The sequence below is a fragment of the Coregonus clupeaformis genome, chromosome 34 (assembly GCF_020615455.1).
Source record: "Coregonus clupeaformis isolate EN_2021a chromosome 34, ASM2061545v1, whole genome shotgun sequence".
Taxonomy (NCBI): Eukaryota; Metazoa; Chordata; class Actinopteri; order Salmoniformes; family Salmonidae; genus Coregonus; species Coregonus clupeaformis.
In genome coordinates, this window is record NC_059225.1 from 34,142,853 (window position 1) to 34,166,782 (window position 23,930).

Below are 23,930 nucleotides of genomic sequence, written 5' to 3' on the forward strand. Positions count from 1 at the left end.
TGCAGAGAGGGGGGAAGCCAGGGTGCTGTAACCCCAGATGAAACGACGGTAGAAATTAGCAAACCCCAGGAAACGTTGCAGCTACACTCTGGATGTGGGTTGAGGCCAATCCACCACCGCTCTCACCTTGTCAGGGTCCATCTGAATATTCCCTGCAGTGATGACGTATCCTAGGAAGGAGATGGTGGAGCAATGGAACTCACATTTCTCCGCCTTCGCGAAAAGCTGCTTCCCCAGGAGACGCTGGAGAACCTGTCGGACATGGAGAACGTGCTCAAGCTGACCGGTAATAAATGAGGATGTCGTCGTGGTAGACAAACACAAATTGGTTCAACATGTCAAGGAGCACATCATTGACCAGGGCCTAGAACACTGCGGTAGCGTTGGTCAGTCCGAACGGCATCACCAGGTACTCGTAGTGCCCGCTAGCCGTGTTGAAGGCTGGCTTCCACTCGTCTCCTTCCCGTATCCGATGGTAGGCATTCCGAAGGTCCAACTTGGTGAAGATGACCGCCCCCTGGAGAGGCTTGAAAGCCGAGGAGATGAGTGGTAGCGGGTAACGTTTTTTTAACCGTAATGTCATTAGGACCCCGGTAGTCGATAAACAGACGCAGAGGGTTGTGCCTCTGGAGCATAAAAACCCCAAAACCATGGGTGTACATGAGGAGACTCCAGGAGCAGAAACTGCGTAGCCTCACTTTGGTTGCCTGACACTCGCAGGTTGATAGGAACCGTATTGTGAGTGACTCTGCCCATAGAGCGCCCATCCAGCACTCTGACGTCCATCGGGATGGAAAGGGGTTGAGTGGAGATACCCAGCTCCAAAACCAGGGTAGTGTCCATAAAGCTCTCGTCGGCCCCAGAGTCAATGAGCACCCGGATGGATTTGGACTGATCTCCCCACAACAGGGCAGCATAGAGGGGGTTAAGAGTAGAGAGATATTGGAAACTCCCCTTACGGCTCACCAGTGTACTCGTACCTACTGATGAGCCTGGTCTTTTAATGGGCAGGTAGATAAGAAATGTCCCGTAGCTCCACAATACAGACAGCTCTTAGTGTTCAGTCTGCGTAAGCGCTCAGCATTAGACAATCTAGCCCTGCCCAGTTGCATGGGCTCCGGAGGAGGCGAGTCGGCAGCCCTCTGTGATCTCAGAGGGAACTCGGATGACACCAGACTCTCTCGGAAATGTAGACTTCTGGGATTTCCGGGATTACCCGGAGGCGAGGTGGAATTCGAAGGCGACAGGGAACAGACCCCTCTCCCTCCTACGTTCCCATAGCCGGCCATCGATCTGGATGGTCAAGGCTATGAGGGAGTCGAGGTCCATGGGCAACTCCCGGCCTGCGAGCTCGTCTTTAATCACCATTACCGAAGGTAATGGGAGACACCTGGTGGGTGTTGGAGACAATCACAAGACCGGTGAAACAGATCAGGGTGTGACAAAAATATATTACGTATACACAATAAAAGGATGTGATTGTCTAATAATTTTGTTTAATATAGACCCGTCCCCCGATAACAATGGAGGGAATGCTCAAGGTCCTTGTATATCCTCGTAATTAATGATTTTCAAGGTGATAACACCAATTACAAAAAACGGAGAAACAAATACAGTGCCTTGCAAAAGTATTCATATGCCTTGGCGTTTTTCCTATTTTGTTGCATTACAACCTGTAATTTAAATGGATTTTTATTTGGATTTCATGTAATGGACATACACAAAATAGTCCAAATTGGTGAAGTGAAATTCAAAAAAATAAATAACGGAAAAGTGGTGCGTGCATATGTATTCACCCCCTTTGCTATGACGCCCCTAAATAAGATCTGGTGCAACCAATTACCTTCAGAAGTCACATAATTAGTTAAATAAAGTCCACCTGTGTGCAATCTTAAGTGTCACATGATCTCAGTATATATACACCAGTTCTGAAAGGCCCCAGAGTCTGTAACACCACTAAGCAAGGGGCACCACCAAGCAAGCGGCACCATGAAGACCAAGGAGCTCTCCAAACAGGTTAGGGACAAAGTTGTGGAGAAGTACATATCAGGGTTGGGTTATAAAAAAATATCTGAAACTTTGAACATCCCACTGAGCACCATTAAATCCATTATTAAAAAATGGAAATAATATGGCACCACAACAAACCTGCCAAGAGAGGGCCGCCCACCAAAACTCACAGACCAGGCAAGGAGGGCATTAATCAGAGAGGCAACAAAGAGACCAAAGATAACCCTGAAGGAGCTGCAAAGCTCCACAGAGGAGATTGGAGTATCTGTCCATAGGACCACTTTAAGCCGTACACTCCATAGAGCTGGGCTTTACGGAAGAGTGGCCAGAAAAAAAACATTGCTTAAAGAAAAAAATAAGCAAACACGTTTGGTGTTTGCCAAAAGCCATGTGGGAGACTCCCCAAACATATGGAAGAAGGTACTCTGGTAAGATGAGACTAAAATTGAGCTTTTTGGCCATCAAGGAAAACGCTATGTCTGGCGCAAACCCAACACCTCTCATCACCCCAAGAACACCATCCATCGGCAGGGACTGGGAAACTGGTCAGATTTGAAGGAATGATGGATGCCGCTAAATACAGGGAAATTCTTGAGGGAAACCTGTTTCAGTCTTCCAGAGATTTGAGACTGGGACGGAGGTTCACCTTCCAGCAGGACAATGACCCTAAGCATACTGCTAAAGCAACACTCAAGTGGTTTAAGGGGAAACATTTAAATGTCTTGGAATGGCCTAGTCAAAGCCCAGACCTCAATCCAATTGAGAATCTGTGGTATGACTTAAAGATTGCTGTACACCAGCGGAACCCATCCAACTTGAAGAATGGGCAAAAATCCCAGTCGCTAGATGTGCCAAGCTTATAGAGATACCCCAAGAGACTTGCAGCTGTAATTGCTGCAAAAGGTGGCTCTACAAAGTATTGACTTTGGGGGGGTGAATAGTTCTGCACATTCAAGTTTTCTGTTTTTTTTTTGGTCTTATTTCTTGTTTGTTTCACAAGAAAAAATATTTTGCATCTTCAAAGTGGTAGGCATGTTGTGTAAATCAAATTATACAAACCCCCAAAAAATCTATTTTAATTATAGGTTGTAAGGCAACAAAATTTGAAAAATGCCAAGGGGGGGTGAATACTTTCGCAAAAAATAGAAGGTATTTGTCTTTATTGATCTACAGTGCCTTCAGAAAGTATTCACACCCCTTGACTTTTTCCACATTTTGTTGTGTTACAGCCTGAATTTACAATTGATTAAATGTTACTTTTTTGTCACACAATACCCCATAATGTCAAAGTGGAATTAAAAGCTGAAATGTCCTGAGTCAATAAGTATTCAACCCCTTTGTTATGGCAAGCCTAAATAAGTTCAGGAGTACCCCACACATACAGTTATCTGTAAGGTCCCGCAGTTGAGCATTGAATTTCAAACACAGATTCAACCACAAAGACCAGGGAGGTTTTCCAAAGCCTTGCAAAGGGCACCTATTGGTATATTTAAAAAAAACAGATATTGAATATCCCTTTGGCATGGTGAAATTAATAATTACACTTTGGATGGTGTATCATCAATACACCCAGTCACTACAAAGAGACAGGCCTCCTTCCTAACTCCGTTGCCGGAGAGGAAGGAAATCACTCAGGGATTACACCATGAGGCCAATGGTGGCTTTAAAATAGTTACAGAGTTGAATGGCTTTAATAGAACACTGAGGATGGATCGACAACGTTGTAGTTACTCCACAATACTAACCTAATTGACAGAGTGAAAAGAAGGAATTCTGTACAAAACAAAAATATTCCAAAACATGCATGCTGTTTGCAACAAGTAATTAACTTTTTGTCCTGAATACAAGGTTTTACTACTACTCTCCATATTTTCAAGCATAGTGGTGGCTGCATCATGTTATGGGTATGCTTGTAATTGTTAAGGACTGGGGAGTTTTTTTGTATAAAAAAGAAACAGAATGGAGATAAGCACAGGGAAAATTCTAGAGGAAAACCTGGTTCAGTCTGCTTTCCACCAGACACTGGGAAATGAATTCACCTTTCAGCAGGACAATAACCTAAAACAAAAGGCCAAATCTACACTAGAGTTGCTTGCCAAGAAGACAGTGAATGTTGAGTTCCAGTTTTGACAAATCTGCTTGAAAATCTATGGCAAGATCTGAAAATGGTTGTCTAGCAATGATCCACAACCAATTTGACAGAGGTTTAAGAATTTTTAAAAGAATAATGGCCAAATGTTGCACAATCTAGGTGTGGAAAGCTCTTAGAGACTTACCCAGAAAAGCTCACAGCTGTAATCGCTGCCAAAGGTGATTCTGAAATGTATTGACTCAGGGGGTTTAATACTTATCTAATCAAGATATATTGGTGTTTTAGAGGTATCGCAAATGCTCGGGGCGGCTACTTTGGACTACCGCTGCGTTGAGCCTTCCGCTGCCCCATCGGCTGCCAGGGCATCACCCAAGTGGTGGTCGAGGAGTAGCTGTCTAGCTACCGGCTAAGACCAGACTTAGTATTGTTTAATGGCTCTGGACAACAGTCATCATTGCTTCGAGACTGGACCCGTCTGACCGAGGCTCCCGAGGCTTTCCCCTGGCTATGACCGTGATGCACCCGCTCTCTCCTTCCTCACATGGACATTTCCCTTACAAAAAACCCACATGAATTTCATGTGATAAAATTTCAAAATGTGATACCATGAAACTACAAATTTGAGCACATGTACAAACATGATCTCATGCTAAATAAATGAGACAACATGGGTTGCAAAATTTCAACAAAGTTTCACATGTGAAAATGCAATTCCACATGTGATCCCACTGGCACACACCACGTAACTTCAATGTGCATAATTGGGTAATATTTGGTTAAGATGTTGATCAATGAGATTACAACCTATATTCACCCACTCAAAAAGACTGCCAAAAGTTAGTTGAATTTTCAATGTGTTTTCACTATGCTTTCAACCATCTAAAAGCACAACCAAATTCCAATGGAAAAACAATGTCTGATTTTTGGTTTATACAACAGATTAGTGTGTTATCACTGTACTTCATCTAATAGCAGAACCAAATGACCTGGATTGCAGTTGAGATTTCATTAAAAGTATGCAAGTGATCAATGCCATTCGAGATTCTGCACAGATTATTACAGCAATTGTGAAGATCTCCACAGACATGCGACGACCTATGCATGTTACCTTGAACATGCACCCTTTATATGATTAAATAAGAATACATTTATAGTTACGGTCACATCAAAATATGGCCGTGGATGTGTTACTCATTTGAAGGTTGAATGTTACATTCGTTTGTAAGACAGCCTTAACTTTAGGCTATTTAATGTATTACAAAAGTAATATTGAATTGTGTTTGGTTGTCAACACGACCAAATATTAACAATTAGTAAAGGAGATGTTTCTACTGCTTGGATAGTTCCATCTGTGCCACTGACTTAGTCTGGCTTTAATTCCAGTTTGTCTACAAATTAATAATTTATATGTTGGATTCACGTCTCCATCTCAACCAAAAATCTAGGTTAAAGAATAGGACTTAATCTAATCCAATTTTAAATGCACTTTCAATTAAGTTTTATTTGTCCTATTCTTTAACTTAGATTTTTGGTTGAGATTGAGACGAATCCAACATACATTACCAGTCAAAAGTTTGGACACACCTACTCATTCAAGGGTTTTTCTATATTTTTACTATTTTGTACATTGTAGAACTATGAAATAACAAATATGGAATCATGTAGTAACTGTGTAGAACAGTGTAGAAAATTGTAAAAATAAAGAAAAACCCTGGAATGAGTAGGTGTGTCCAAACCTTTGACTGGTACTGTATTAATGATTAACTTGAAGATTACATTTGAAATCAACCAAAGTTTGAAACAATAGGCCTATATGTAATGTTTCTTTTTTGTTGAACCCTGGGTTGAATTGAAACAATAGCAATTAAACCTACTCTTTGGAATGATTTCGATAGCAACAGTGAATATGTGTAGTTATTAAGAGATCTCTCAATAATAATTCTCACGATAGCACATTGGTAGAAGTCAGTGACAAATGTCAACGCTGGGCTTCGTTAAAACCCTGGATGGGAAATGAAAATCTGTTGGAGGTGCTGCCCAGCCTATTGGTTTTTTTCTGATAGTGGATAGAACGTTGGAAGATCTGATGTTATTTCAAAGGTACAGATTCAACATGTTTTATCTATTCAACGTTTGTCTATTGAAAAATCGTTACAATGATGACAAAATCTTGTGGTTGAAATTCCAACCTGAAAACAACAGTTTATGTTGATTACTTTTTTCAAATCAAATTTATTTTGCACACAGATTCCACTTTACAATACATTGACAAATTATGTTGAAACAACATTGATTACAACTAGTTTGTGCCCAGTGGGATGTGACAGTTAATTTTCACATGTGAAAGTGCAAATTCGATTTTCACGTGAACGTTTTTCACATGTGAAACTGTAAATGTATTCATGTTCTTCTCACACATGAAACGGTGGTGTTAACATGTGAACTCTAAATGTAATACATGTGAACATACACTGAGTGTACAAAACATTAAGAACACCTTCCAAATATTGAGTTGCACTCCCCTTTTTGCCTTCAGCACAGCCTCAATTTGTTGGGGCATGGACTCTACAAGGTGTCTAAAGCGTTTCACAGGGATGCTGGCCCATGTTGACTCCAATGCTTCCCACAGTTGTGTCAAGTTGGCTGGTCCTTTGGGTGGTGGACCATTCTTGATACATATGAGAAACTGTTAAGCGTGAAAAACCCAGCAGCGTTGCAGTTCTTGAGACACTCAAACCGGAGCACTTAAATATTTTGTCTTACCCATTCACCCTCTGAATGGCTCACATACAAAATCCATGTCTCAAGGCTTAAATATCCTTCTTTAACATGTTTCCTCCCCTTCAACTACACTGATTGAAGTGGATGTAACATGTGACATCAATAAGGGATAATAGCTTTCACCTGGTCAGTCTATGTCATGGAAAGAGCAGGTGTTCTTAATGTTTTGTGCACTCAATGTATGGTTTCACGTGGGTGATTTTATTTGGCCACCCAAGTTTTCTGAGCAAAAACTACATAAACATTTGTTATTTATTTAAATGTTTTATTGTTGGACATAAGACTGTAAAAACACCAGCAAATCAGCTCCAAGTGATACACATTTTGGAAATCTGTTCCAAAGTATTCTGACGCATAGTAGAGAGATATACAGTCGTGGTCAAAAGTTTTGAGAATGACACAAGTATTGGTCTCCACAAAGTTTGCTGCCTCAGTGTTGATGATGGCAATTTGCATATACTCCAGAATGTCATGAAGAGTGATCAGATGAATTGCAAAGTCCCTCTTTGCCATGAAAATGAACTTAATCCCCAAAAAACATTTCCACTGCATTTCTGCCCTGCCACAAAAGGACCAGCTGCCATCATGTCAGTGATTGTCTCGTTAAAACAGGTGAGAGTGTTGACGAGGACAAGGCTGGAGATCACTCTGTCATGCTGATTGAGTCAGAATAACAGACTGGACGCTTTAAAAGGAGGGTGGTGCTTGAAATCATTGTTCTTCCTCTGTCAACCATGGTTACCTGCAAGGAAACACATGCCGTCATCATTGCACAAGAAGGGCTTCACAGGCAAGGATATTGCTGCTAGTAAGATTGCACCTAAATCAACCATTTATCGGATCATCAAGAACTTCAAGGAGAGAGGTTCAATTGTTGTGAAGAAGGCGTCAGGGCGCCCAAGAAAGTCCATCAAGCGCCAGGACCGTCTCCTAAAGTTGATTCAGCTGCAGGATCGGGGCACCACCAGTGCAGAGCTTGCTCAGGAATGGCAGCAGGCAGGTGTGAGTGCATCTGCACGCACAGTGAGGCGAAGATTTTTGGAGGATGGCCTGGTATCAAGAAGGGCAGCAAAGAAGTCACTCCTCTCCAGGAAAAACATCAGGGACAGACTGATATTCTGCAAAAGGTACAGGGATTGGACTGCTGAGGACTGGGGTAGAGTCATTTTCTCTGAAGAATCCCCTTTCTGATTGTTTGGGCCATCTGGAAAACACCTTGTCCGGAGAAGACAAGGTGAGCGCTACCATCAGTCCTGTGTCATGCCAACAGTAAAGCATCCTGAGGCCATTCATGTGTGTGGTTGCTTCTCAGCCAAGGGAGTGGGCTCACTCACAATTTTGCCTAAGAACACAGCCATGAATAAAGAATGGTACCAACACATCCTCAGAGAGCAACTTCTCCCAACCATCCAAGAACAGTTTGGTGACGACCAATGCCTTTTCCAGCATGATGGAGCACCTTGCCATAAGGCAAAAGTGATAACTAAGTGGCTCAGGGAACAAAACATCGACATTTTGGGTCCATGGCCAGGAAACTCCCCAGACCTTAATCCCATTGAGAACTTGTGGTCGATCCTCAAGAGGCGGGTGGACAAACAAAAACCCACAACTTCTAACAAACTCCAAGCATTGATTATGCAAGAATGGGCTGCCATCAGTCAGGATGTGGCCCAGAAGTTAATTGACAGCATGCCAGGGCGGATAGCAGAGGTCTTGAAAAAGAAGGGTCAACACTGCAAATATTGACTCTTTGCATAAACTGAATGTCATTGTCAATGAAAGCCTTTAACTCTTATGGAATACTTATACTTCAGTGTACCGTAGTAACTACTGACATAAAGATCTAAGAACACTGAAGCAGCAAACTTTGTGGAGACCAATACTTGTCATTCTCAAAACTTTTGACCACGACTGTACAGTATGTGATCGTATACAAATGTAAGCAAGGTTTGAATTGATTATGTGTTAGTCAAATATTATATGTTTGGACTACTTTCGGTCAATTTGCAGTCTACTAATTATTTGTAATTATGTTATGGCCCCTTGACCATCCACTCAAGAAAATAAAAAAAGGGTCCCGCGGCTGAATCTATACTGAACAAAAATATAAATGCAACATGTAAAGTGTTGGTCCCATGTTTCATGAGCTGAAATAAAAGATCCCAGAAGTTTTCCATACACACAAAAAGTATATTTTTCTCAAATGTTGTGCACAAATTAGTTTACATCCCTGTTAGTGAGCATTTCTCCTTAGCCAAGATAATCCATCCACCTGACAGGTGTGGCATATCAAGAAGCTGATTAAACAGCATGATCATTACACAGGTGCACCTTGTGCTAGGGACAATAAAAGGCCACTCTAAAATCTGCACTTTTGTCACAACACAATGTCTCATGTTTTGAGGGAGCGTGCAATTGGCATGCTGACTGCAGGAATGTCCACCAGACCTGTTGCGAGAGAATTGAATGTTAATTTCTCTATCATAAGCCACCTTTGTCTTTTTAGAGAATTTGTCAGTACGTCCAACCGGCTTCACAACTGCAGACCCCGTGTGTGGGCGAGTACCCCATGGTGGCGGTGGGGTTATGGTATGGACAACGAACACGATTGCATTTTATCGATGGCAATTTGAATGCACAGTGATACCGTGACGAGATCCTGAGGCACACTTTACATTTTGCGTTTTATATTTTTGTTCAGTGTAATTTTTCCTCTGGGCAGAATAAAGTCATCATCTGTATTGTCATTGGTGATAAATGCTAAAATACATATATTCATTTTTGGGGGGACATTACAAACTCAGAACTATTGCATGGGGCAGTGATTCAATTAACTGAGATCAATTTGTGATGGCTACTTAAATGTAGGGACAAAACCAAAATGGCATGCTAGTCCAGTGTATTCCAATGCGCTCATGCAATGCCCAATGGAACTGTTGGACTTGGAAGTCACTTTCATCATCATTGATGTAAAGGGTAAAAATTGACAGCCCATTTTGAACATGCCCTCTATGGGGCATGTGACATTCCCATCGCTATAAAACTGAACAGTGCTGATGTCTCTCTGAATAAAGCATAAAGGGAAGATGAGAGGAATAATACTGCTCAGTCTTCTGGGTGTTGTCCTGGCTCTGCCTAAACCTCAACAACAAAAACGGCTGGTAAGAAATAATGTTATTTGAGTGAATACTAATATAGGCTGAAAGAACTCCTAGGTTACACTTATATAACTTATATTTTTGACTGTTTTGAATAAATTCTCATACAAAAATCCTCTGAGATCATTTTGATTAAACAAACTCGGAGTCAATGGATAACACTTTTTGAACACCGAGTTCCTATTTTTAGTTGTTTCAAGATACTTCAGTAAAGATCATAATGGACCCTGCAAAAATGGAAACGTCATAAATTACAAATTATTACTGGGATTATGGAAAGCATAAAGGCATACTTTCATATCATATAATGTTCAATGGGTTTTGTTAGAGAACACAACAAAGTGTATATGGAATCGTTTGATATTTGCTTTGTCTGGTGTCAATGGCCTTCCTGAAACAGGGTAAACACACAGATACGGGAATTCATACTCTTACATAAATAGAAATCAGTGGTTTAAGGGTGTTGGTTAACCCCAGTCAAAGCAGCTATGTTTACCACGTGTTTTTATTTAGCTATTTATTTTGGGGACAAATAGTTAAAATACAATGACACTGTTAAGAGATGAATGGGCTAATATTCATATTTATAATACATTATTTCAGTGGCCAAAAGGTTCCAGGGTTCCCCTTGAAAATGAAGATGGGTTTGGAGAACAGGAACAACAAGTGAGTCACCTTTTTGTGTGTGTGAGTGTAGCTATGCATTGTAGACTAAAGGACTTGACATTTGTGTTTTTATATTAATGACTGTCACATATTTTACTACAGGAGACTCCCCATGGTTTGGTATACACAGGTACTCAGCCCACTATGGAGTCCACTACTAGACCCTATGCAAACACCGAGAACACAATCCTATCAGCAGTTGTAAATCCTTTTATATCAGCAGTTCTAAACACTTTTGAGAGTTTGTTTATTGATTATTAAAGGACTGTATTGCTGTTAACTATTCCTGGTTTGAGTTAGGGCTATCGTGGTGGTGTGTCCAATAAACCAGTGGTGTTCAACCTGTGGTCTGCGAAACATTTCTTTATTGTTTTTCTTCCAAAAATGGTATATTATAATTACTGGTTGAACACATTAATTGATGGTAAAGGATGATTAACTAGGAAACAAGGAAAAAACATACATGGCAGTGATTTCATAGAAAAGGTCAAACCAAATGCATATAAATCAAATGTACTCATGAATCGCAATACAAAATATCAATATTACATTTCAAAGGAATAAATACTACAGGGGCAATAGAGTCAAACAAGAGTAAAACAAATGCATATGGAAAACAAATATATAAAAATATGAAACAATAAATATTCACATCAAAAAGGTACAACATAAAAGGAATACAAACTAACTTTGACATAAACTTAACCAATAATAATATCAGAGGATTAGAAATCCAGGGCTTAAAAACAAAGGTGTCATTGTACGCTGATGATTCATGTTTTCTTTTAAATCCACAACTAGAATCCCTCCACAGCCTCATAGAGGATCTAGATACATTTTCTAACCTCTCTGGATTACAACCAAATTATGACAAATGTACTATATTACGTATTGGACCACTAAAAAATAAAAAATTTACATTACCATGTAGTTTACCAATAAAATGGTCTGATGGTGATGTGGATATACTCGGAATACATATCCCAAAGGAAATACATGATCTCACTTCAATAAATTTTAATAGAAAGTTAGCAAAAATAGATAAGATCTTACTTCCATGGAAAGGAAAATACCTGTCAATTTGTGGAAAAATCACCCTGATTAACTCTTTAGTATTATCCCAGTTTACCTTGCTTATGGTCTTGCCTACGCCTAACGAACAGTTTTTTAAATTATATGAGAAAAAAATATTCAATTTGATTTGGAACGGCAAGCCAGACAAAATTAAAAGGACATATTTTATAATGAATATGAATTCGGAGGACAGAAATTATTAAATATTAAAGCATTAGACCTATCACTAAAAGCTTCAGTCATACAAAAGTTATACTTAAATCCGAACTGGTTCTCAAGCAAATTAGTAAGATTGTCTCACCCAATGTTCAAGAAAGGCCTTTTCCCCTTTATTCAGATTACAACAACTCATTTGCAGTTATTTGAAAAGGAAATCATCTCCCAAATATCACTATTTCTAAAACAAGCCATAGAAAGTTGGTTGCAATTTCAATTTAATCCTTCAGAAACGACAGAACAAATAATGCAACAAATATTGTGGTTAAATTTAAATATACTAATTGACAAAAAACCTTTATTTTTTGACAGAATGTTTAAAAAAGTTATGTCGCACATGCAGCTAACAAAAACATATGGAAATGTCTGCTCTACCCAAAATTACAACCAAATAATTGCAGCCTTACCGCAAAAGTGGAAGAGGAAGAAAGTAAGGAACTTGTCTGTCGGCCTTGCATTAAAGAACATAATTGGTTAAGGAAAACTGTGATAAATAAAAAAGTATATCAGTTTCACTTAAGGACCAAAGGATTGACAACCGTCCCATATAGATTGCAAAATAGTTGGGAAGAGATTTTTGACGTACCGATCCCATGGCATAGTGTTTATGAACTGACACGCAAAACGAAACCGGATTAAAAAATTAGAATCTTTCCATTTAAATTATTATATACAATTCTTGCTACCAATATAATGTTATTTATATGGGGGATACAATCTTCCCAGCTCTGCAGATTTTGCTGTGAAGAGACAGAATCATTAGATCATTTGTTTTGGTTCTGTCCATTTGTAGCTTGTTTTTGGACACAGGTCCAGGAATGGCTAAAGGATTGCAATATTTACCTGGAGCTAACCTTGCAGATAGCTTTACTGGGTGATCTGAAAAGTCATAGTCAATCGATCAATAATATAATAATACTTTTAGCAAAACATTTTTTTTAAAATTCACAATCTGTAGAAGCAATGAGAATAGAAAGGTTCAGAACTTTTGTAAAACATCACAGTACGGTTGAAATATATATGGCAAATAGAAATCCTATATGGATGGTGTTAAGAGATAGATGGGAGGTATTGAATGGAGTTGAAGGATGGGACTAATAACAACAAATAATAACAAGATAACTAATAACGTAAGCATACTGTGTCCATAATAAGTATATAGGTTGTATGTTGGGAGCTTTTGGGAAAGAGCACAGTTAGAAAGATATGGCATATAGAAGCAAACCGGATGGACATCATGAAAATGATCGGAGAGGTTGAGAGTAGAAGAAGTTCAGGAGCAAAAAAAATATATATATATATTATATAATTATTGTAAAATTAACTGTGTCCATAAGGTGTAGATAGTAAGTATAGACCGGAAGTAGAGGCCTGGGCATTGTTCACTAATTTACTCCAAGTAGGGAAAGGATGGCGGGGTTGAAAAGTAATAAAGGAGAGTATATATATAAAAAAACATGGGGGATTGGAAGTGATGCAGACAATTACATTGATAGAAGATACAATCTATCTGCAATATTAAGCTGATCCACCCCCCCCAAAAAAATTAAAATAAAAAAATAAACTTGTAAACCTGATATAAACTTTGTCAAAACACAAAGAAAAAGTTTACAAGAACAAAACGTCTTGCAACGAACACTCATGCAACTGAAAGATATATAGGGTGCATTCCTCTGCCTAGGCGTTGCTGACACATGCCAGATCTTACAACGCCTGGATAGGTATTTTACGTATCAGCTAACCACATTATGTTATAGCAATCTGGTGCCCGACGGCACAGTCGATGACGTGGCACATTACACACCCATTGGTTGATGCATGCAACGCCCAAGCAGGGGAATGCTGCCACAAGTGTGTGCATTTATGGTGAGTGAGCTGAAGTCCCGCTTCTGCTGGAGGGGGAATGGACAGGGGAATAGTGGATTGGGGTTAGATGAGGTTAGATGAGGTGACTGTCAGTTTTGGGGAGGGGAAATTTGACAGCAATAGTCACAGCAGTAGTCAATAACGGCTCGATTCAATCCGTAGCACTGAAGATCTGCGCTATATTGAAAGGTAATTTCCAATTGAGCCAACATATGCAGCGTTTACCTATGCAGTGTTTACTGTGAATGCAGTCTCCGCGAACCGGGAACATTGCTTTTAAATTTCAATCACCCCGTAATGCGAACCTTCAGCGCTACAGATTGAATCGAGCCCTATGTTTTGTACAGTCAGGGGGAGATTCTCATATGGGCAAAAGTCTGTCCTTCACAACTGTGGCATGTGTCTGTGCACATTCCCTTCGCTGCAAGCTATAAACGGGACACACGAAAGCAGTTCACCAATAGGAGCGCATAAGGCTGTAAAGTAGATGACTCAACTGTTGACTCATTTATACTTGCGTGTGTCCCAGTGTCCTTTAGCAGTAATTTATACTTGCGTGTGAATCCTTTATCTAATAAAGTTTTTTTACAAAAATATGACATTTTTTGTACAGCAATGACCCGTTTGAACTGAAACTCGACATTTAGCCTACAACAGGGTTAAACTTTCGGTCCAGTAGAAGATTCGGTCGGTGCCATTAGTGAAAATATGATACAGTGCACTGGCTGGCTCATGTGTGAGTGGGTGTGTGGGGGTCTGGGAGGAGGGGTGTGTGTGTGTGTGGCAATTGTTTTGTTTGTTTTGTTCCATCAGTCCTAAGGTTCATAACTTTGGTAGAGGCCAAAATGCATTCGTAATACGCTTGGTATTTGTTTAGCTCTCTAGAACCCAAGGCCATTGGGTTCTCATTCCAACCATTTACCACAGTGGGGCCAATGTGTACTATTGTCCCGACGCTCAGTCTAACAGTTAATAATAATTGTGTGCAATATGGTTTTGGAAACCTCATAAACTGTACTTTGATATCACCCCAAAATAATTGTTCAAATACAAAAGATACACTTACTGTGTGCCGTTTTAACAAAGATTACAACTAAGGCGTTTTGCGTTGCACTTCCTGAGCTAATGGAAACGTTGGCTCAAAGCCGTGTTACACAAAAAACCTGTGTGGAAATCTGGTAAAACAGCAACAGTTTTGGCCATAACAAGCGTGCCACATTTCTTCATGTGCCTAAACCCGCACCTGCCCATCATTTGTGAGCAGCAGCTGATTGGACAGACACCTGACTTGCGACTACACACCTTCCATTCCGGCTCCACCATGACACAGCTTCATCAGTCACCAGGCTACCAAGGGAGAAGAAGAGAAGATAGTTCTAAACCAAACAATAACCCCAAGACTAGACAGTTAGCACATACAGTGCCTTCAGAAAGTATTCATACCCCTTGACTTATTCCACATTTTGTTGTGTTACAGCCTGAATTCAAAACGGATTAAATCGATTTTTTTTCTCACCCATCTACACACAATACCCCATAATAACAAAGTGAAACGTGTTTTTAGACTGTGATGGAAATGTTAATGTTGGTGCTTTTCTATACATTTCTATGTTCCCTTCATGTGCTGTTCTAATAACCAATTTCTGTGTTCATGCAAGTGACTGATCGGACTTATCCTCACTTATCAGAATCTGCAATTTGGCAGCACGCCCAGACCTTGATTTGAGAACGTGAGGAGAAAGATATCGCTGTTTCAAGGTCTCAGCTTAGAGAGAAGAAGCCTCGTGAGGTATTGGTCTGTCACATATTATGAACCAGTATTAGCACTTTGTTTGCAGTGTATTATAACACAACTATTCAGGTTATAGCTTGTGGCAAGACAGCCAAATGGCTCTGGGAAATAAACAATGGCCCGGAAAAAAGTTTTTTTTAAACTCACCTGTGGAGAGCTCCCAGCTCCTGTCTCAGCCTCATAGAAAGAGGACCTAGGAAGACAAAATAAAGGTTTCAGGTCTGGATGGGGACTGAGACCCGAAGGGTGCAGGGAGGGGTACTGTCCTCGGCTATAGTCAGCTATTCCACTCCTTAAAAGGAGTTCAGGCGAACAAGATTCCAGAAAGGATATCATTACTTTCAGCAAAAGGAATGGGTTAAACGTTGTAAGATGTCAAACTAGTCATAATGGGGTTGAAGTATCCAATCAAGGAATAGGATAAAAGCCACATGCCAATATATTTAAGAGCCCAGTTCACCTGCCATCTCATAACATGCAGGACAGTCAACTGTAAAACAAAGAGAAAAAAACAGGGTATCTGCAGGTTCCATGAAGTTGAATTGAAGACTTTTTAAGACCTTTTTAATGCCACTTGGAATGCAATTTAATACCAATATTGAAGTCTGCGCGCACCACACACATGCCAATATTCCTCTCCAGAAATGAGCCCATGTTGGCAACAAAATGACCAAAAGCATGTGGACACCTGCTTGTCGAACATCTCATTCCAAAATCATGGCCATTAATATTGAGTTGGTCTCCGCTTTCCTGCTATAACAGCCTCCACTCTTCTGGGGAGGCTTTCCACTAGATGTTGGAACATTGCTGCGGGGACTTGCTTCCATTCAGCCACAAGAGCATTAGTGAGGTCGGGCACTGATGTTGGGCGATTAGGCCTGGCTCGCAATCGGCCTTCGAATTAATCCCAAAGGTGTTCGATTGGGTTGAGGTCAATGCTCTGTGCAGGCCAGTCAAGTTCTTCCACACCGATATTGACAAACCATTTCTGCATGGACCTCACTTTGTGCACGGGGGCATTGTCATGCTGAAACAGGAACTTCCCCAAACTGTTGCCACAAAGTTGGGTGCACAGAATCGTCTAGAATGTCATTGTATGCTGTAGCGTTAAGATTTCCCTTCACTGGAACTAAGGGGCCTAGCCCGAACCATGAAAAACTGCCCCAGACCATTATTGCTCCTCCACCAAACTTTACAGTTGGCACTATGCATTGGGGCAGGTAGCATTCTCCTGACATCTGCCAAAGACAGATTCGTACATCGGACTGCCAGGTGGTGAAGCGTGATTAATCACTCCAGAGAATGCGTTTCCAATGCTCCAGAGTCCAATGGCGGCGAGTTTTACACCACTCCAGCCGATGCTTGGCATTGCGCATGGTGAGCTTAGGCTTGTGTGTGGCTGCTCGGCCATGGAAACCCATTTCATGAAGCCCCCGACGAACAGTTATTGTGCTGACGTTGCTTCCTGAGGCAATTTGTCACTCAGTAGTGAGGACGGACGATTTTTACACACTAAGCACTTCAGCACTGGGTGGTGCCGTTCTGTGAGCTTGTGGTGCCTACCACTTCGCGGATGAGCCGTTGTTGCTCCTAGACGTTTCCACTTCACAATAACAGCACTTACAGTGCATTCGGAAGCTTTTCAGACCCCTTGACCTTTTCCACATTGTTACGTTACAGCTTTATTCTAAAATTGATTCAATTGTTTTTTTCTCTCTACACACAATACCCCATAATGACAAAGCAAATTAATTAAAAACTTAAATATCACATTTACACTTCCTGAATGCACTGTACAGTTGACCGGGGCAGCTTTAGCAGGGCAGAAATTTGACAAACTGACTTGTTGGAAAGGTAGCATCCTATGACGGTGCCACATTGAAAGTCAATGAGCTTTTCAGTAAGGCCATTCTACTGACAATGTTTGTCTATGGAGATTGAATAGTAATACAAATTCTCAGCAGCAAGAAAGTACATATCATCATGTGGTTACAGAGAATTATCATTATTCTGGCAAAGATAAGGGAGTACTAGCATACCAGTGAGTTGAGTCCAGCCTGCAATCCCCCAGACGACCGTACAGGAGGAAGCAAAGCCTAGATAATGAAAGGTGCAGATTTTATTAGCGAGATGCACAAAGAAATCTTAAATAACTGCAGTAGGCTAGCTACAGTACCTCATGGGTTTGTTATTTCATATCGGTTCAAATGGAAAAAATGTTTTTTTTGTAATCATTGGGACTGTATGCTGTTTTAAAGTGAGAGTGGACTCACCAGTTATGTCAACACACATGGCCTCAACAGCCATTCTACCTCCCCATAATGGCATGGAGAAAGCTTATTCATGGTCTTGATGTAATAACTCACCACTGAAGGTAGTTCTATTCCTTAATGAACCTTCTCTGAATTCCTATTGATAGAGAGATATAGAAAATGTTTAGGTGTAAGGAGTGACAATATCTATAGAAAAACAGGTCAGATTGAGGTTGACCTGTATCTATAGGCATGCAGTATGAGTCTCGGCTTTTGTTACGTTACAGCCTTATTCTAAAATGGATTAAATCGTTTTTTTCACCTCATCAATCTACACACAATACCCAATAATGACAAAGCAAATACAGTTTCTTAGCAATTTTTGCAAATGTATTTAAAAAATGTAACTTAAATATCACATTTACACTTTCCGAATGCACTGTACAGTTGACCGGGGCAGCTCTAGCAGGGCAGAAATTTGACAAACTGACTTGTTGGAAAGGTAGTATCCTATGACGGTGCCACATTGAAAGTCAATGAGCTTTTCAGTAAGGCCATTCTACTGACAATGTTTGTCTATGGAGATTGAATGGCTGTGTGCTCGATTTTATACACCTGTCAGCAACGAGTGCGGCTGAAATAGCCGAATCCACTAATTTGAAGGGATGTCCACATACTTTTGTATATATAGTGTATCATCATGTCGAGGTTTAATGTGGGTTAAACCTAGTTCATCATTGAAGCATCTGGTCCGGCGGACAGTATGATCTACCTAGACTACAACGAGAATCAGTTCCTACTCTGCAGTGTGTCAGGTAATACAAATTCTCAGCAGCAAGAAAGTACATATCATCATGTGGTTACAGAGAATTATCATTATTCTGGCAAAGATAAGGGAGTACTAGCATACCAGTGATTTGAGTCCAGCCTGCAATCCCCCAGACGACCGTACAGGAGGAAGCAAAGCCTAGATAATGAAAGGTGCAGATTTTATTAGCGAGATGCACAAAAAAATCTTAAATAACTGCAGTAGGCTAGCTACAGTACCTCATGGGTTTGTAATTTCATATCGGTTAAAAAAAAAAGAAAAAGGTTTTTTTTGTAATCATTGGGACTGTATGCTGTTTTAAAGTGAGAGTGGACTCACCAGTTATGTCAACACACATGGCCTCAACAGCCATTCTACCTCCCCATAATGGCATGGAGAAAGCTTATTCATGGTCTTGATGTAATAACTCACCACTGAAGGTAGTTCTATTCCTTAATGAACCTTCTCTGAATTCCTATTGATAGAGAGATATAGAAAATGTTTAGGTGTAAGGAGTGACAATATCTATAGAAAAACAGGTCAGATTGAGGTTGACCTGTATCTATAGGCATGCAGTATGAGTCTCGGCTTTTGTTACGTTACAGCCTTATTCTAAAATGGATTAAATCGTTTTTTTCACCTCATCAATCTACACACAATACCCAATAATGACAAAGCAAATACAGTTTCTTAGCAATTTTTGCAAATGTATTTAAAAAATGTAACTTAAATATCACATTTACACTTTCCGAATGCACTGTACAGTTGACCCGGGGCAGCTCTAGCAGGGCAGAAATTTGACAAACTGACTTGTTGGAAAGGTAGTATCCTATGACGGTGCCACATTGAAAGTCAATGAGCTTTTCAGTAAGGCCATTCTACTGACAATGTTTGTCTATGGAGATTGAATGGCTGTGTGCTCGATTTTATACACCTGTCAGCAACGAGTGCGGCTGAAATAGCCGAATCCACTAATTTGAAGGGATGTCCACATACTTTTGTATATATAGTGTATCATAATGTCGAGGTTTAATGTGGGTTAAACCTAGTTCATCATTGAAGCATCTGGTCCGGGCGGACAGTATGATCTACCTAGACTACAACGAGAATCAGTTCCTACTCTGCAGTGTGTCAGGTAATACAAATTCTCAGCAGCAAGAAAGTACATATCATCATGTGGTTACAGAGAATTATCATTATTCTGGCAAAGATAAGGGAGTACTAGCATACCAGTGAGTTGAGTCCAGCCTGCAATCCCCCAGACGACCGTACAGGAGGAAGCAAAGCCTAGATAATGAAAGGTGCAGATTTTATTAGCGAGATGCACAAAAAAATCTTAAATAACTGCAGTAGGCTAGCTACAGTACCTCATGGGTTTGTAATTTCATATCGGTTCAAATGAAAGAAAAAGGTTTTTTTTGTAATCATTGGGACTGTATGCTGTTTTAAAGTGAGAGTGGACTCACCAGTTATGTCAACACACATGGCCTCAACAGCCATTCTACTTCCCCATAATGGCATGGAGAAAGCTTATTCATGGTCTTGATGTAATAACTCACCACTGAAGGTAGTTCTATTCCTTAATGAACCTTCTCTGAATTCCTATTGATAGAGAGATATAGAAAATGTTTAGGTGTAAGGAGTGACAATATCTATAGAAAAACAGGTCAGATTGAGGTTGACCTGTATCTATAGGCATGCAGTATGAGTCTCGGCTTTTGTTACGTTACAGCCTTATTCTAAAATGGATTAAATAGTTTTTTTCACCTCATCAATCTACACACAATACCCAATAATGACAAAGCAAATACAGTTTCTTAGCAATTTTTGCAAATGTATTTAAAAAATGTAACTTAAATATCACATTTACACTTTCCGAATGCACTGTACAGTTGACCGGGGCAGGTCTAGCAGGGCAGAAATTTGACGAACTGACTTGTTGGAAAGGTAGCATCCTATGATGGTGCCGCATTGAAAGTCAATGAGCTTTTCAGTAAGGCCATTCTACTGACAATGTTTGTCTATGGAGATTGAATGGCTGTGTGCTCGATTTTATACACCTGTCAGCAACGAGGTCGGCTGAAATAGCCGAATCCACTAATTTGAAGGGATGTCCACATACTTTTGTATTTATAGTGTATCATCATGTCGAGGTTTAATGTGGGTTAAACCTAGTTCATCATTGAAGCATCTGGTCTGGCGGACAGTATGATCTAACTAGACTACAACGAGAATTAGTTCCTACTCTGCAGTGTGTCAGGTAATAAAAATTCTCAGCAGCAAGAAAGTACATATCATCATGTGGTTACAGAGAATTATCATTATTCTGTCAAAGATAAGGGAGTACTAGCATACCAGTGATTTGAGTCCAGCCTGCAATCCCCCAGACGACCGTACAGGAGGAAGCAAAGCCTAGATAATGAAAGGTGCAGATTTTATTAGCGAGATGCACAAAAAAATCTTAAATAACTGCAGTAGGCTAGCTACAGTACCTCATGGGTTTGTAATTTCATATCGAGTAGAAGAAAGGTTTTTTTTGTAATCATTGGGACTGTATGCTGTTTTAAAGTGAGAGTGGACTCACCAGTTATGTCAACACACATGGCCTCAACAGCCATTCTACCTCCCCATAATGGCATGGAGAAAGCTTATTCATGGTCTTGATGTAATAACTCACCACTGAAGGTAGTTCTATTCCTTAATGAACCTTCTCTGAATTCCTATTGATAGAGAGATATAGAAAATGTTTAGGTGTAAGGAGTGACAATATCTATAGAAAAACAGGTCAGATTGAGGTTGACCTGTATCTATAGGCATGCAGTATGAGTCTCGGCTTTTGTTACGTTACAGCCTTATTCTAAAATGGATTAAATCGTTTTTTTCACCTCATCAATCTACACACAATACCCAATAATGACAAAGCAAATACAGTTTCTTAGCAATTTTTGCAAATGTATTTAAAAAATGTAACTTAAATATCACATTTACACTTTCCGAATGCACTGTACAGTTGACCGGGGCAGCTCTAGCAGGGCAGAAATTTGACAAACTGACTTGTTGGAAAGGTAGTATCCTATGACGGTGCCACATTGAAAGTCAATGAGCTTTTCAGTAAGGCCATTCTACTGACAATGTTTGTCTATGGAGATTGAATGGCTGTGTGCTCGATTTTATACACCTGTCAGCAACGAGTGCGGCTGAAATAGCCGAATCCACTAATTTGAAGGGATGTCCACATACTTTTGTATATATAGTGTATCATAATGTCGAGGTTTAATGTGGGTTAAACCTAGTTCATCATTGAAGCATCTGGTCCGGCGGACAGTATGATCTACCTAGACTACAACGAGAATCAGTTCCTACTCTGCAGTGTGTCAGGTAATACAAATTCTCAGCAGCAAGAAAGTACATATCATCATGTGGTTACAGAGAATTATCATTATTCTGGCAAAGATAAGGGAGTACTAGCATACCAGTGAGTTGAGTCCAGCCTGCAATCCCCCAGACGACCGTACAGGAGGAAGCAAAGCCTAGATAATGAAAGGTGCAGATTTTATTAGCGAGATGCACAAAAAAATCTTAAATAACTGCAGTAGGCTAGCTACAGTACCTCATGGGTTTGTAATTTCATATCGGTTCAAATGAAAGAAAAAGGTTTTTTTTGTAATCATTGGGACTGTATGCTGTTTTAAAGTGAGAGTGGACTCACCAGTTATGTCAACACACATGGCCTCAACAGCCATTCTACTTCCCCATAATGGCATGGAGAAAGCTTATTCATGGTCTTGATGTAATAACTCACCACTGAAGGTAGTTCTATTCCTTAATGAACCTTCTCTGAATTCCTATTGATAGAGAGATATAGAAAATGTTTAGGTGTAAGGAGTGACAATATCTATAGAAAAACAGGTCAGATTGAGGTTGACCTGTATCTATAGGCATGCAGTATGAGTCTCGGCTTTTGTTACGTTACAGCCTTATTCTAAAATGGATTAAATAGTTTTTTTCACCTCATCAATCTACACACAATACCCAATAATGACAAAGCAAATACAGTTTCTTAGCAATTTTTGCAAATGTATTTAAAAAATGTAACTTAAATATCACATTTACACTTTCCGAATGCACTGTACAGTTGACCGGGGCAGGTCTAGCAGGGCACAAATTTGACGAACTGACTTGTTGGAAAGGTAGCATCCTATGATGGTGCCACATTGAAAGTCAATGAGCTTTTCAGTAAGGCCATTCTACTGACAATGTTTGTCTATGGAGATTGAATGGCTGTGTGCTCGATTTTATACACCTGTCAGCAACGAGGTCGGCTGAAATAGCCGAATCCACTAATTTGAAGCGATGTCCACATACTTTTGTATTTATAGTGTATCATCATGTCGAGGTTTAATGTGGGTTAAACCTAGTTCATCATTGAAGCATCTGGTCCGGCGGACAGTATGATCTACCTAGACTACAATGAGAATCAGTTCCTACTCTGCAGTGTGTCAGGTAATACAAATTCTCAGCAGCAAGAAAGTACATATCATCATGTGGTTACAGAGAATTATCATTATTCTGTCAAAGATAAGGGAGTACTAGCATACCAGTGATTTGAGTCCAGCCTGCAATCCCCCAGACGACCGTACAGGAGGAAGCAAAGCCTAGATAATGAAAGGTGCAGATTTTATTAGCGAGATGCACAAAAAAATCTTAAATAACTGCAGTAGGCTAGCTACAGTACCTCATGGGTTTGTAATTTCATATCGGTTCAAATAGAATGCCAGGTTTTTTTGTAATCATTGGGACTGTATGCTGTTTTAAAGTGAGAGTGGACTCACCAGTTATGTCAACACACATGGCCTCAACAGCCATTCTACCTCCCCATAATGGCATGGAGAAAGCTTATTCATGGTCTTGATGTAATAACTCACCACTGAAGGTAGTTCTATTCCTTAATGAACCTTCTCTGAATTCCTATTGATAGAGAGATATAGAAAATGTTTAGGTGTAAGGAGTGACAATATCTATAGAAAAACAGGTCAGATTGAGGTTGACCTGTATCTATAGGCATGCAGTATGAGTCTCGGCTTTTGTTACGTTACAGCCTTATTCTAAAATGGATTAAATCGTTTTTTTCACCTCATCAATCTACACACAATACCCAATAATGACAAAGCAAATACAGTTTCTTAGCAATTTTTGCAAATGTATTTAAAAAATG

The 23,930-nt window shown here is 40.0% G+C and overlaps 2 long non-coding RNA genes across 9 annotated transcripts in view; one reads left to right on the plus strand and one right to left on the minus strand.

The window, feature by feature from the left end:
• The first annotated feature begins 9,933 nt into the window (after positions 1–9,933).
• LOC121549577 lies at positions 9,934–11,048 on the plus strand. Its single transcript, XR_005996832.1, has 3 exons — positions 9,934–10,044; positions 10,645–10,707; positions 10,810–11,048. It is a non-coding gene; the product is annotated as an uncharacterized LOC121549577 (long non-coding RNA).
• Positions 11,049–15,195: 4,147 nt separating this feature from the next.
• LOC121550049 overlaps positions 15,196–23,930 on the minus strand; it is a 28,764-nt gene continuing 20,029 nt past the window's right edge. For 7 of the 8 annotated variants that reach the window (XR_006657763.1, XR_006657762.1, XR_006657766.1 and 4 more), the window contains 14 exons: positions 23,641–23,683; positions 23,314–23,370; positions 22,518–22,560; positions 22,189–22,245; positions 21,393–21,435; positions 21,071–21,127; positions 20,275–20,317; positions 19,946–20,002; positions 19,148–19,190; positions 18,818–18,874; positions 18,022–18,064; positions 17,695–17,751; positions 15,803–15,848; positions 15,196–15,210 (listed from right to left, as the gene is read on the minus strand). This is a non-coding gene — a long non-coding RNA (uncharacterized LOC121550049). Of the gene's footprint in view, positions 15,211–15,802; positions 15,849–16,115; positions 16,146–17,694; positions 17,752–18,021; positions 18,065–18,817; positions 18,875–19,147; positions 19,191–19,945; positions 20,003–20,274; positions 20,318–21,070; positions 21,128–21,392; positions 21,436–22,188; positions 22,246–22,517; positions 22,561–23,313; positions 23,371–23,640; positions 23,684–23,930 lie in introns of all 8 variants that reach the window. The other variant, XR_006657760.1, reaches the window with a different exon arrangement.